Here is an 11,192-nt window from a genome sequence, read left to right as displayed (position 1 = left end):
GGTCGCTTCTGGGGCTCGTGTACGGCCCCACTCGTGCAAACGTGGCCTGGGTTTCACGGCAGGGCCGTGCGCGTGGCGGCGTGAGCTGGTCCCGGAGGATGTTTTTCCCCAAAACTGCAAACGCTACGAGGAAATTAAAAATGCTAAAACTTGCTTAAGATGGCCATCGGATGGAGTAAACTGTAAACAGGGCATTACCAAGAGGTTTCTGAGAAAAGTCGTCTTCAAAAGAAGTACAAAAGCATGAAAATTGGCGGCTGGGGGGGAGAGACGCCGGGGCGGGAAAACGGGAATGGCGGCGGGTTCGGCGCGGCCAGAATAGCTCCACCAACGCTGCGACCTGCCGAGGCCCCGCAGAGCCGCTGTCCTGCCTCTACGGACAAAGAGAACACGAGGCGTGCTGGAGAGAAACGCCAAACGGCATTTCCCGGGTTACACCCGCCCTGCACCCACAGAGCTCACCTCTTCACGCTAAAAACCCACAAAATCAGAGGGACGTAGCACCCTCCCAGCCCCCCCTGATTTGCAGACTGCTGTAGCGAATGCGTACGGCACGCCAAAGCCTCCTAAGCAGCGTGAGCCTCTTCCTCATTCCCCTCCTTTTCTTAGGATCTGTTGGGGATCCCACAGTTAAGGCACAGATCACAGGTTGAAAGTCACCGGCCTAGATTAGGTTTAGTACCAAAGGTTAGACATGTGTCAATGCACAAAAGCCTTGAATCTGACCCGCGACCTGCAGCAGTCAGGCTTCATTTCCTCCCAGATCCAAAGGCTTTGCCTCGCCAGAAAGTCATTTTTTCCCCCTGTAGATGCTCTAGAGTCTTAACCTTGACCTACCGCAGCAGCAAACCCTTCCCACAGCCCGTGAGGGTTCTCAGATGTTACAGACCTGGCAGGGAGCAGGAGGAAAGGCTGAGTGTTGGAAAAAACACTTTCACCCTTAGAAGGACAGATGGTATCTCTAAAGCACCTCGGTTTTGGATCTTCTAGCCTGAAGTTCAAATTAGTGCTGCTTACCAGCGTACCTGGATCCACAGTCTGCACCCGCACCAGTCCCATTTCAGAGGAGTGGAGAACCCACATCCCTCATGACTTCCAGGTGCAGGACGGGTAAATGACAGACTTTTACTACTCTCCTTCAGACTTTTTTTTCAGCATCTCTTACATCTCTACAGAAGTGCCACAAGAAGGTCGAAAAAAGCCACTTTAAGGTACAGCCCTGACCCTTCTTCCCTCGAGCACTCTGCGTCCCGTCAGGCTGGCGTACAAGGCCTGTGTACCTGCCCAGCTGGCCGTGCATCTCGCACACACCCCTAGACGCTAAATCTGTTTCTGAGAGCACCTTATTGCCTTGCCTTTGGCCCCACCGTATGCCCCGTTAGGGTCCCACCCCGTGCCCACAAGACCTGTCCATACCTGTGTCCCAGTGGGTGACACCCACATGTACCCTCAGCAGTTCCCATCACCGCGCAGGGGACGCAGCCTTACTGTAAGGCACGGGCTGTTCAAGTAAAAGGCTCTGGCCAGCGGCTGTATATGACTAGTAGCATCCCTAGAACTAGCCGAGTCAGAAAACAAGCAGCCCACTTTCTAGAGAAACTTCTACTCATTTAGTGAAGCCACATACGGCCAAACCTGTGCTGCGTCCCACACACTGTTCAGCTGGGTCTGCAAATCGCTGAAAATAAGGCTCAATTCTGGATCATTCTCATAGTGGAACATTGATTTCATTAGCAGTTAAATTATATATGATCTCCTTTTAAGGTCCTCTCTTCTATTAAAACAAGAACACTGCCAGAGTAGCTCAGAGAACTTGGTGTCAGAGAAATAAAGCCCTGGGAGCTTCAGGCTTCCACAGACCATCAGAAAAAAAGAACATGACTTGGTTATACTGCAGTTAGCCAAGAGGCTGATGAGTTTTAGTTTCCTCCCTTTCAGATTGTTTTAGGCATTTCTTTTCTTCGGAGTAATAATTCTGATTGAAAACACTGTTCTGCCATCTGGTAAATGCCCCATGCTGTGAAGAAACAATACTCCGGTTCTCCCGCCAGCAGGGCTATATCCAGCTCCGTTCATGAAAACCTAAAGCATTGTTGAATTCGTCTGCAAAACGATGCAGTTAGGAAGACAGAATTCAATCAGTTTCCCAGCCCATGGAAATATTGTTCAAAGTGAAGTTTTGGCCCAATGTTTCAGGAGAAACCAGAGCCCGGGCATGCACATCAGAACTGCCAGCTGATAAACATCACTAAAACCAGTCTGGGGTGAAGAAGAATTGATAGCCGCTCTTATCAGTTCCAAGGGGGCTGAATTTACCCTTGGGTAGGCAGCACGGTCTCCCCGTGAGAGTTACTATGATTCATAGTCCAGCCCTTACAATGCCTTTACAGCATTTTCTGGGAAAAATAGCAGGGGGGCTGATCCCATAAACCGACAAGAAGCATCGCAAGAGGTACAAACACCCCGAATGTTTAAAAGGCTCATGGTGCTCAGCTTGCAGAAGGCTGGCTGGGTTCAGGGACGTGCACCTTTGACTTCTCCTCCAGCTAACCTCCCTGGCTCACCTCCCCACTCACCAGCTAAAGAGGCCACACCTGCCTTGTCCGAGGGACTCGCTGTGGCTCTGAAATCTTCCCAGCTATAGAGAAGACGCAGCTACAGAGAAGAAACCGTAGGCAGCTATAGGGAAGATCCCTTGGGAACCACGAAGGACACAGGCAAGCCCAGGTAAGGGAAACAGACTGTTCTACCTGACACAGGTGGAAAAAAATGCCAAGAACTGACGCTTTGCCCCCAGCTAGTGTTTAATGGCCTGCCCATCACTAAGAGTCAAACGTCCTCATAAAAAAAAATCAATCACTGTTTCATGTGCAAATAACTTAATTCTGTCTTCCACCTTTTGAGTTTTGTGGAGCTGTGGAAATCAGTGCAGGAAAACACGGGTCCCAAAGCAAAACTGTTTGAGCTGGGGACACAGAGTCCTCATGTTCTCATTCAGAGCCTTCACTTTCTACTACTCAGCGCCCATGAACTTCCGTCACTTTGCTGAACCTTCTTCCTCGTAGTGTTTACGTGACACCTTAACCAAATTCTGCCATCTCTGTCCTGGGGTCTGCGCTACGTTTCTCTTCTAGCACGCGATGCATCGCACCGCCTAACCCCCTGAGCTGCAGGAAGCGCTCCGGGAGCCAGGACTCCCTGAACCAGGACAGCTGGTCAGAGCAAATCCAGGTAGCTGGAACATACTGCTTTTATCCATTTTTTTGGCTTTTCGCAGGCGCTCACATTTAGGCTTTTACGTGTGCGCATACGTACACACTGCAGAGCTGTTCACAAGGACCAGTGACGATTCAGTCATGTCACATGCACCACAGCAGGAGAGACTTTCCCCCAGGTGAAACAGCAGGGCCCGTACGGACGGCCAAGCAGGCTTGTGGGTGCGTTCAAGTTCCCACGTGCACTGGGAGGACACAGCGTCCTGCTGCATCCCGCAACAGGAACGCACCAGATTTCATTTTCCTCTCCCTCCGTGCAAGGCTCTTTGGTGATAGAAGCTGAATAAGAAGCAGTTTCCCTCTGCTGGGTGATTCTTCAGATTTCCCTAGGGAAAAACGTGCCTGCCCTTGGTGAAACCCGTGTCTCCACAATGGATATTGACAACAGGTTAAGCAAATACATTTAAAACATGTTCTTTATTTTGCAGGCAGTTGTTCTGTATGAGATCTTCACCACTCCTCGGAAGACCAAAACGAAAGAGATGATGCTGGAGTCCAGCCAAATGCTGCCCTCCTTGATCCTCCTACAATTTCCAAAATAATTGGGGTAAAGCTAGCCAGACTCCAAGACTGGGGAGTGCAAAGGAAGCCTGTGTTTCTGATGACTGGGGAAGCAAGACTAGGGGTCTCAGCAACGGCCTGAGCTGGAGAGGACACGCTTAGCAAGCCCAGATGACATCCACCCTCTCATCTATCAAAAACCAACCAGCACTATTTTAACCCACCCCACCTCCACCTAAAGGTATGAGGCAGGACAGCAGCGGTAGAGGGAGAAGCAGACGGGTGTGTTGAAAAGCAGCTTGCAGTCTGAAAACCAGCAGAAAGGTGAACTGGAAGACTGGGAGAGCAGCCAAGAACCCATCAGGCTGTTCCCTGCAGTGAGGGCAAAGCCGTCTGGGGCTCAGGGCAGAAACCTGCCTGAGCTGCTGCCGCCTGCTGCCCTTCTGCCAGGGTAGGTAAGCTGCTGGGAAGGGAAGCAGGGGCTGGGAAACCCTCAAGGTGAGACAGGCAGCCAGGCAACAGGAGACAAGCGAGTCCTGTTTCTGCTGATGCAGGGTGAGGGCAGCAGAGAGCTGCGGCGTGCCCTGAGCTAGGAAAGCGCTCTGAACACCTGGCGAGACCAGGGGGGTTTGTTGGGAGGCCGAAGCGTTTGGTACCTCGCTGGAGAACTGGTTTCAGAAGGCCATGGCACTTTGAAGGCCGTTGCCTTCGGAGATCGTCACGCAAAGTCTGGTGAGAGAGACTTAACGGACGGGCAGCGTAGGACAGGATCCAGCAAGGAGTCATTTTCTGCCACAGCCCTGCCTCCATCACTCTGCTCTGGATCCAGACACCCGGCGCTGCAGGACCAGCTCAAGGACACTCAACATTCCTTCAGACTGCGGCCTTGGACAAGGCTGCTGTGATGAGCACCAACAACTGCTGCGGCTGCCAGGAAGCTGGAGCATAAGGGGGAAAGAATGTTTTGAGTTGATGTGACCAGCTGAAACTATTTCTGCCACTGCCACCCCAAGGACCGCTCACTCCCAGCAAGGGGAAGTGGTGGAGGAGAGGAAGACAGGAACATGAGAAAGCAGAGCCTCTGGGCAGTGGAGACAGATGGGGCTGTCAGCAAACATCATGTGGACTTTGCACAGCAACGAACGGCAAAGACCACAGGCTGACTTGTCCCCTCAGTGGGCTCGGCTCCAGCTGCAGCTCCTAAGGAACACCTGAGCTCAGCAGTACAGAACTTCTCAAGCAGTTTGCTGGAAGCCCAAGGGCTTTGCTTGACTTAACTGAGGAACAGAAATCAAAGCAATGCACGCCTCGCCCTTGAATCATCTTTTCCTGTGCCTGTGCCTGCCCCAGGGAAGGTGACCACGGCATCGTGGCAGGTTACTGATGGAGTAAATGCCACGGAAGATCAACAAAATCGTTTCCGTTGCAGTAGATGAACACTTGGAGACGGGATGCTTCAGTGTCACATGTGGCCTCTGGTCCCCGAAGGGACAATGTTGAGCTGTGACACACCAAAGAGCAGGGAAAGGAATTGCGCCTAACAGTGGGGAGCCAACACAAGGGCCTGATCCTCCAAGTCCTCCACATACCTGCATGTTTCCTGCTCAACAGAAATCCAAACAAGACGGGAACATCTGAGAAGCACAGAGCTGGAGAGGCCTCGCCCACACGCAGACCCCAGGACACGGCTGAGACGAGAGCTGTCAGCCAGCAGCAGGGCTGCAGAGGAGCAGGGTCTCTTGGCTGCTGAGAGGGACAGGAGACAGGGTTTACACCCAGGGATTACCAGAGGGATTTGCCCCGTGTCTTGATGCTGCAGCATTTGCACAAAGGCCGCAGTTACTGACACGATGCTGCCTTTTGTGGGAAGCGCTGCCCAGGGCCACGGGGCTTGTTCACTCCAGCCAACACAAGTCTCTTTCTCTTCCCCAAACATGTTTCTCTGCTTCCTCCTACGCCCTTCCCACGCCCACCAAACTTCTTAGAACTGATTTTATCTTGGCTTTAAATAGGTGTCGTTTATACAGTAGCAAGAATCACAGAAATGCTCATGCAAACCTTTGCTCTGCAATAGCAACCTCCAAATTCTCAGGGTTCTGGCATCGCGGGCAGGCCTACCACTGAGCAGGAGCTCCAAGCATCGGTATTTTGACCTAGTATTTAAAGCTGCACTTTAGATATTAAACAGTCTCGTTAATTATAATTACCGATGTTATCTCACGCAAACCACTTGCCACTTCTGCTCACATCCCTCTGTGCCACGTTACAAGCCACATGAAGGGGTATCATGCAGATAGTGCTGGTTTACCCACTTAGGTGATGAAATAGAACCCGCCTCATGAGACTTTCACCATCACTGTTGCAACTGGCCTGGCCTACTCAGGCACTTCCCACCCACGAACTAACTGACAATTTGCATCACTGACGCTTTACCTGAGGATGCGGCCACTGTCCATAGACAGGCCAACCTTCAGAAAAAACACAGGATTAATGTCTTGACTCCTGGGTCCTGCCAACATTTCATCAGATCTTCAGAGGACAGACAAGAACATCCATTCTTTCCCCTACACACATCACAACCTATAAAAGCCACCACGTGCTAATCAGCTTCAGTTTTAGTACAAGACATTGAACACTTCAAATCTGCAACTTGCTCTGTGAAGGGAACGAGATCAAAGGAGGGACTGTGCCTGGCCAGGGAGTTTGTTAGAGGAAAGGTTCCCAGGTGATGCTAGAATATGAAGTTTATGTCACTCAGACAAAGGTGTAAAAAGTCTTCTCAGCAGTGCACGTGGTAAAACAAGAGGCAAAAGCCACAATTTGTAGCTGGGGAAGTTCAGAGTGGACATTAGGAACTGCTTCTTCATCAGGATCATAATGCAATGGATCCAATACCCAGAGAGGCTGTGGGAGATCTCCACTCCTGGGACTTTTCAAGACTCAGCTCAACAAAGCCCACAGCTGACCTGACCTGGCATTGCTAATAGTCCTGTCTCCAGCAGCAGACCTCCTCCAGAAGTCTCTCCAGGCAACAACTCCATGATAAGTCTGACTCAAGTAAGGAGGGGGATTCCTTCTAACCTCAAAGCTGAGAAGTGGCAATTGTCTACATTTTTGTCAGCTTAACAGCACATTTTCAAAACCATTGACAACCTCCTGCTCCTACTGCCTTCATGGCTTACTGTGGGCAATACAGAAATGAGACCCAAGGTCTGCATTCACTGGCCAAAGCCAAGGTGACTCAGTTTAACAGCTTTACAAGACTTCAGATAATTCTTACCTGTGCCTCAGTTTCCTCCCACACTGATCTTGAAAACAGACAACAGGAAGCTTAATTGATGGTTTCAAACCAGTTTTTGAGATCTGAAGATGAAAAGGCACAAATGGAAAAGCAAAGCATTAACTAAAATTTTCATTATTTGTTATTTCTATTAAAAAGCACAAAATTCTCCCAGCTAGGCTGAGTCCTGCATTGCTGGGCCCTCTGCAAGTATAAAAATAAAAGACAATCCCTATCTTCAAAATCACAGCGAACTTGAGAAGCAGCACATTTCACCATCATGTATTTGCTGTAGTCAGGAATGGGCTGACAGCGGGAGAGCATGTCCTACTCCTCAGGTAGTTACATCGCCCATGCTGCAGGGAGGAGAGATCTGCCAAGAAAACATTATGGCTGAGTGATGTTTCCACATCACAGACCCCACGTCCTGCTTCTCTGGGGCTTCTTGGCAACGTCTGCGATGCCACGGAGCAGCCCAAGAGCAGGCGTTGGCATCTGAGCCCCACCACCCATACACGGACTTTCCAACGGTGCTCCTGGCCGCTAACACAGCCGCTCTTTGGGAAAAGCCAAGCCCAAGTTGCCTGCTGGTGCTGGCCGACCCTGCACGTGCCCACCTGGGGAACGGATCCTCCGACCTGGGGAACAGGGCCTGAGCTCCTGCCCCAGCACCCTCTTTCCAAGCAGCTCCAGCACCAGGCTGAGGACACGTTGCCCATCCCCACGCTCGAATCCGCACCCCTACCCGCCCAGAGACCCCTTTGCGAGCAGGCCTTTGCAGGAGCAGCTCGCTCTCTGGCCAGGCCTTTCTTGGCTCCCAAGAGCGAGGCAGGGCGCTTGGGCCGACGCGGTGCCGCGCAGGATCATCCGGCTCCGAGGTGCAGCCCAACGGGCGTGCAGGGGCACGGGGACGGGAGCGGCGCCTGCAGGCTGCTGGGCTGGGCCCAGTTTGCAGCCGCGGGTAGGTCTCCACCGACTTCCAGCGCCCGCGTCCCTCCGCACCCCACCATGACCGGGGGCACGTCCCCGGCCAACGCGCCCCGCGGCACGGCCCCAAGGCCAAAACCTTTGGGGGTGGATGCTCTCCGCAAGGGCCCTCTGAGCCACCCCGGCAGGCACGTCCCTCTCGGGGGGCACAACCAGCAGCACCCCCACCCCACGGCCATCAGGCCCCACAGGCCCCCCCAAGCCCCTCACCTGCCTCCTTCGCCCCGCCCCACACACACCTCCCACCCCTCCCTCTCCCGCCCACTCCCCATTGGTCAGGCCAGCATCTGCAGCGTCCCAATTGGCTCCCTCAGCTGCTTATCAGGCCCTTGGGGTATTTATGCGGGGCAAAGCCCTGCACTCCCTGTCTTGTCAGTGCTGGGGAGCGGAGGAGGAGGAGGAGGAGGAGGTAAGGCAAGGCAAGGCAGGGCTGGCGGGGAGGTGTTTATGGGCTTCGTGGCTTGGCTTGGGGCCGGGGGCTCCCTGAGGTTGCCCCTCACCTCAGGTGGCTCTTTGCAGCCCTCCGAGGGTGGAGGGTGGGCTCAGAGAGGGCTCTCCATACCTGGAGCCCTTGGCTCCTGGCCCTGGGGAGCACTGAGGCTAACACGTACCTGCTGAGGGGCTGTGATCCCCCATCTGTGCCCTCAGGGCTTTTGCAGCTGGGAAAGCACAGAGCTGGAGGGGGGTGGGGGGGGTGTCTTGGCCTTTTGAGGCCAAAGGTGACATCTTATGGTGTTATGCTGCATCTGCTGTGCCTTGGGAAAGAGTTGAAAAGCTTCAAACCCTTCCCTAAAGGCTTATTCCTACCTTCTTGGTAACACTGTGGGTCTCTGATCTGTGATTGAGCAGCTTTGGGGTCTGAAAGCTCTTGTCTGCTGAAGATCAAAGCTGTGCGAGGGGCTCCCCAGGCGGTGGCTCTCCCACCCAGCCACGCCAGGATGGCACGTGATGTGCACCCTGGACATCACTGCTGGCTTGTGTTGATGTTGGGGGAAGCGGGTACGTGCTTCAGGAGGCAGATGGATCATTCCCTTCCTGTTGACAGCGCTGCCAGACCTGCCCGTAGCTATTTCACATGATCGCTCGGTGTAGGCATGATAATAGTGTTAATGAAGGGGGTGGCTTGAGTGACAAGGTAACTGCTTTCTTACTCAAGAGTCCTGTGTGTCTGCAGAGGGAGGCTGCAGCCACGCACAGCTCTACCAGCTTGCTGGAGGGAGCACTTGGCAAACTAGTTTAGTGTTTCTCCAGACTAACAAGGGTTCTTAAATGTGGTTTGTGACTACCTGAAACTGTGTAGGGCTGTGAAGGACTTCAATTACTGAAGCTGGTTCTGCTGAAACTTCCAGATGGAAATGTGTGTTAGAGAGCAGCACGCTGCTTGCTCTGCAAGTTATAGCTTCCATCTGAAACTCAGAGTTTTATCCTCATGGAAAAAGTGGTAAATGGAAAGTACTAGAAAGGTAAGAATCTGTGTTAAACTCCCTTCCCTCTTTCCTAAAATGTCTCGAAATTCTAGTAGCTTTCATAGCTTATGCACTCACTGTCCCAGGGAGTTACTGACCTAGTAATGGCCACACTGGCTGGTGCTTAATTTCCATTGGAAGTGTGTGGGGGGAAAAGCCCTGCCTCCGTCTGCAAAAGTGGCTTTAATCTTTGAGATTCCCTAACGCTGATGTTTTTTTCCAGAAAGGTTAGATGGGCACCTCTACCAGCAATTCTGAAACTAATGTCCTAAGGTCAAAGCTGAAAATCATCTGATCCTCCTCCTAAAACTAACTCTGCCCTCAGAGCATTTGCAAATGACTCTTGGCTGCGGGCAGTGCCATTCCCCACTGCAGCAGACACCCTGTGACCCAGTTCTGTGTTTATGGTAACTGGGGTATTGGTGGTAAATCTCAAAAAGAATGTAAATAAGTGCTTTAACCACAAATTAATACCTCTGCCCTGGTTAGCCCTCCCTGCTCCTATCTAAAGCAATACATTTAGCTTTGTTTTCCTAAATGGTCATTAAGGAATTGCTGGCTAAGCTATTGAACCAGGCATGCTCGCTGTGGCTCAGTCTGTCTTCCCACGGTAAAACACATCTGGAAGGGAGAAAACCTTCCTGAACAAGAAGATCCTACCTCTCTGCCACAGGACAACATACCAGCAGGCGATCAAAATGGGGCAGAGCTTCTTTCCACAGGGAAAATAAATCCTTACACAAGCTCAAGAACTAGCTTTAAGTATACTGGTCATTGTCAGAGTGACAGAAATCAAGGGAGGTGCTTACCCCAGCAGGGAAGTACTTGCTCATCTGCCAGGCTAGCGTGTTGCACTGGCTGTGACAGTCCGACCGAGGCAGGGAAAGCGGAGCAGCCCGGCAGTTTTGGTGCCACGGCCCTCGCTGTTTCACTGAGCCCAGACTTGTGTTGAATTGGGCAACAATCAGCAGTTCAGCTGTTGTGCCACGCTAGAAATGTGCACCGAGGAGTTTCATCTCTCTGAAACTACCCGTTTCAAGAACTTTCTCCAGCAGTGACCTAATTTCTGATGTAGCAATGGTATGAAATCATCTGATTATCACTTTCATACAAAGCAAACAAGGATGATGTTTCTGCTTTTCCTCCTGGTGGTTCTCACGCATGGGGTCTGCCAGCTGGGACTCTCACTTCCAACTACCCTGGCTTAAAGCTGTGCCTTTCTCCAAAGGATTCTGAAACAACTGACCCAGAGCCGCTAAGCACTGTGCTTTCCTGCAGTCTCTGAAGTGAAACAACATCTGCTTAGCACTTTTTTAGGGGAGAGAAAGAGAAAACAAAACCATGCTGTGGGCTCCTGAAGACTTGACCACATCACAAACACTGGCATTGCAACACACCCCAATTCCTCCCACGCAGTGGAAAGCAAACCGTGTTCTAACATGACTGTGCTGCAAGGATTCTCACTGACACAGTTGCATCCATAATGGAGATGGGCTCCTACTACTTCAGAGGTTGATTCTAACCTTGTACCAGTTTTCAGGTCAGCCAAGGAATTACTCCTGATTTATGCTGGCAACCAGAGCCCTCTCCTCTCCTCTGCAGTGCACCTCTGCGCTAACCCTGACACCAAGACACTCTGCAGTTTGACTTTTTCCCACCTGTCTAGAAGCAAAATAACTGAGC

Source organism: Leptosomus discolor, chromosome 24, assembly GCF_034619465.1.
Source record: "Leptosomus discolor isolate bLepDis1 chromosome 24, bLepDis1.hap2, whole genome shotgun sequence".
Lineage (NCBI taxonomy): Eukaryota > Metazoa > Chordata > Aves > Leptosomiformes > Leptosomidae > Leptosomus > Leptosomus discolor.
This window is presented reverse-complemented; position numbering follows the sequence as displayed.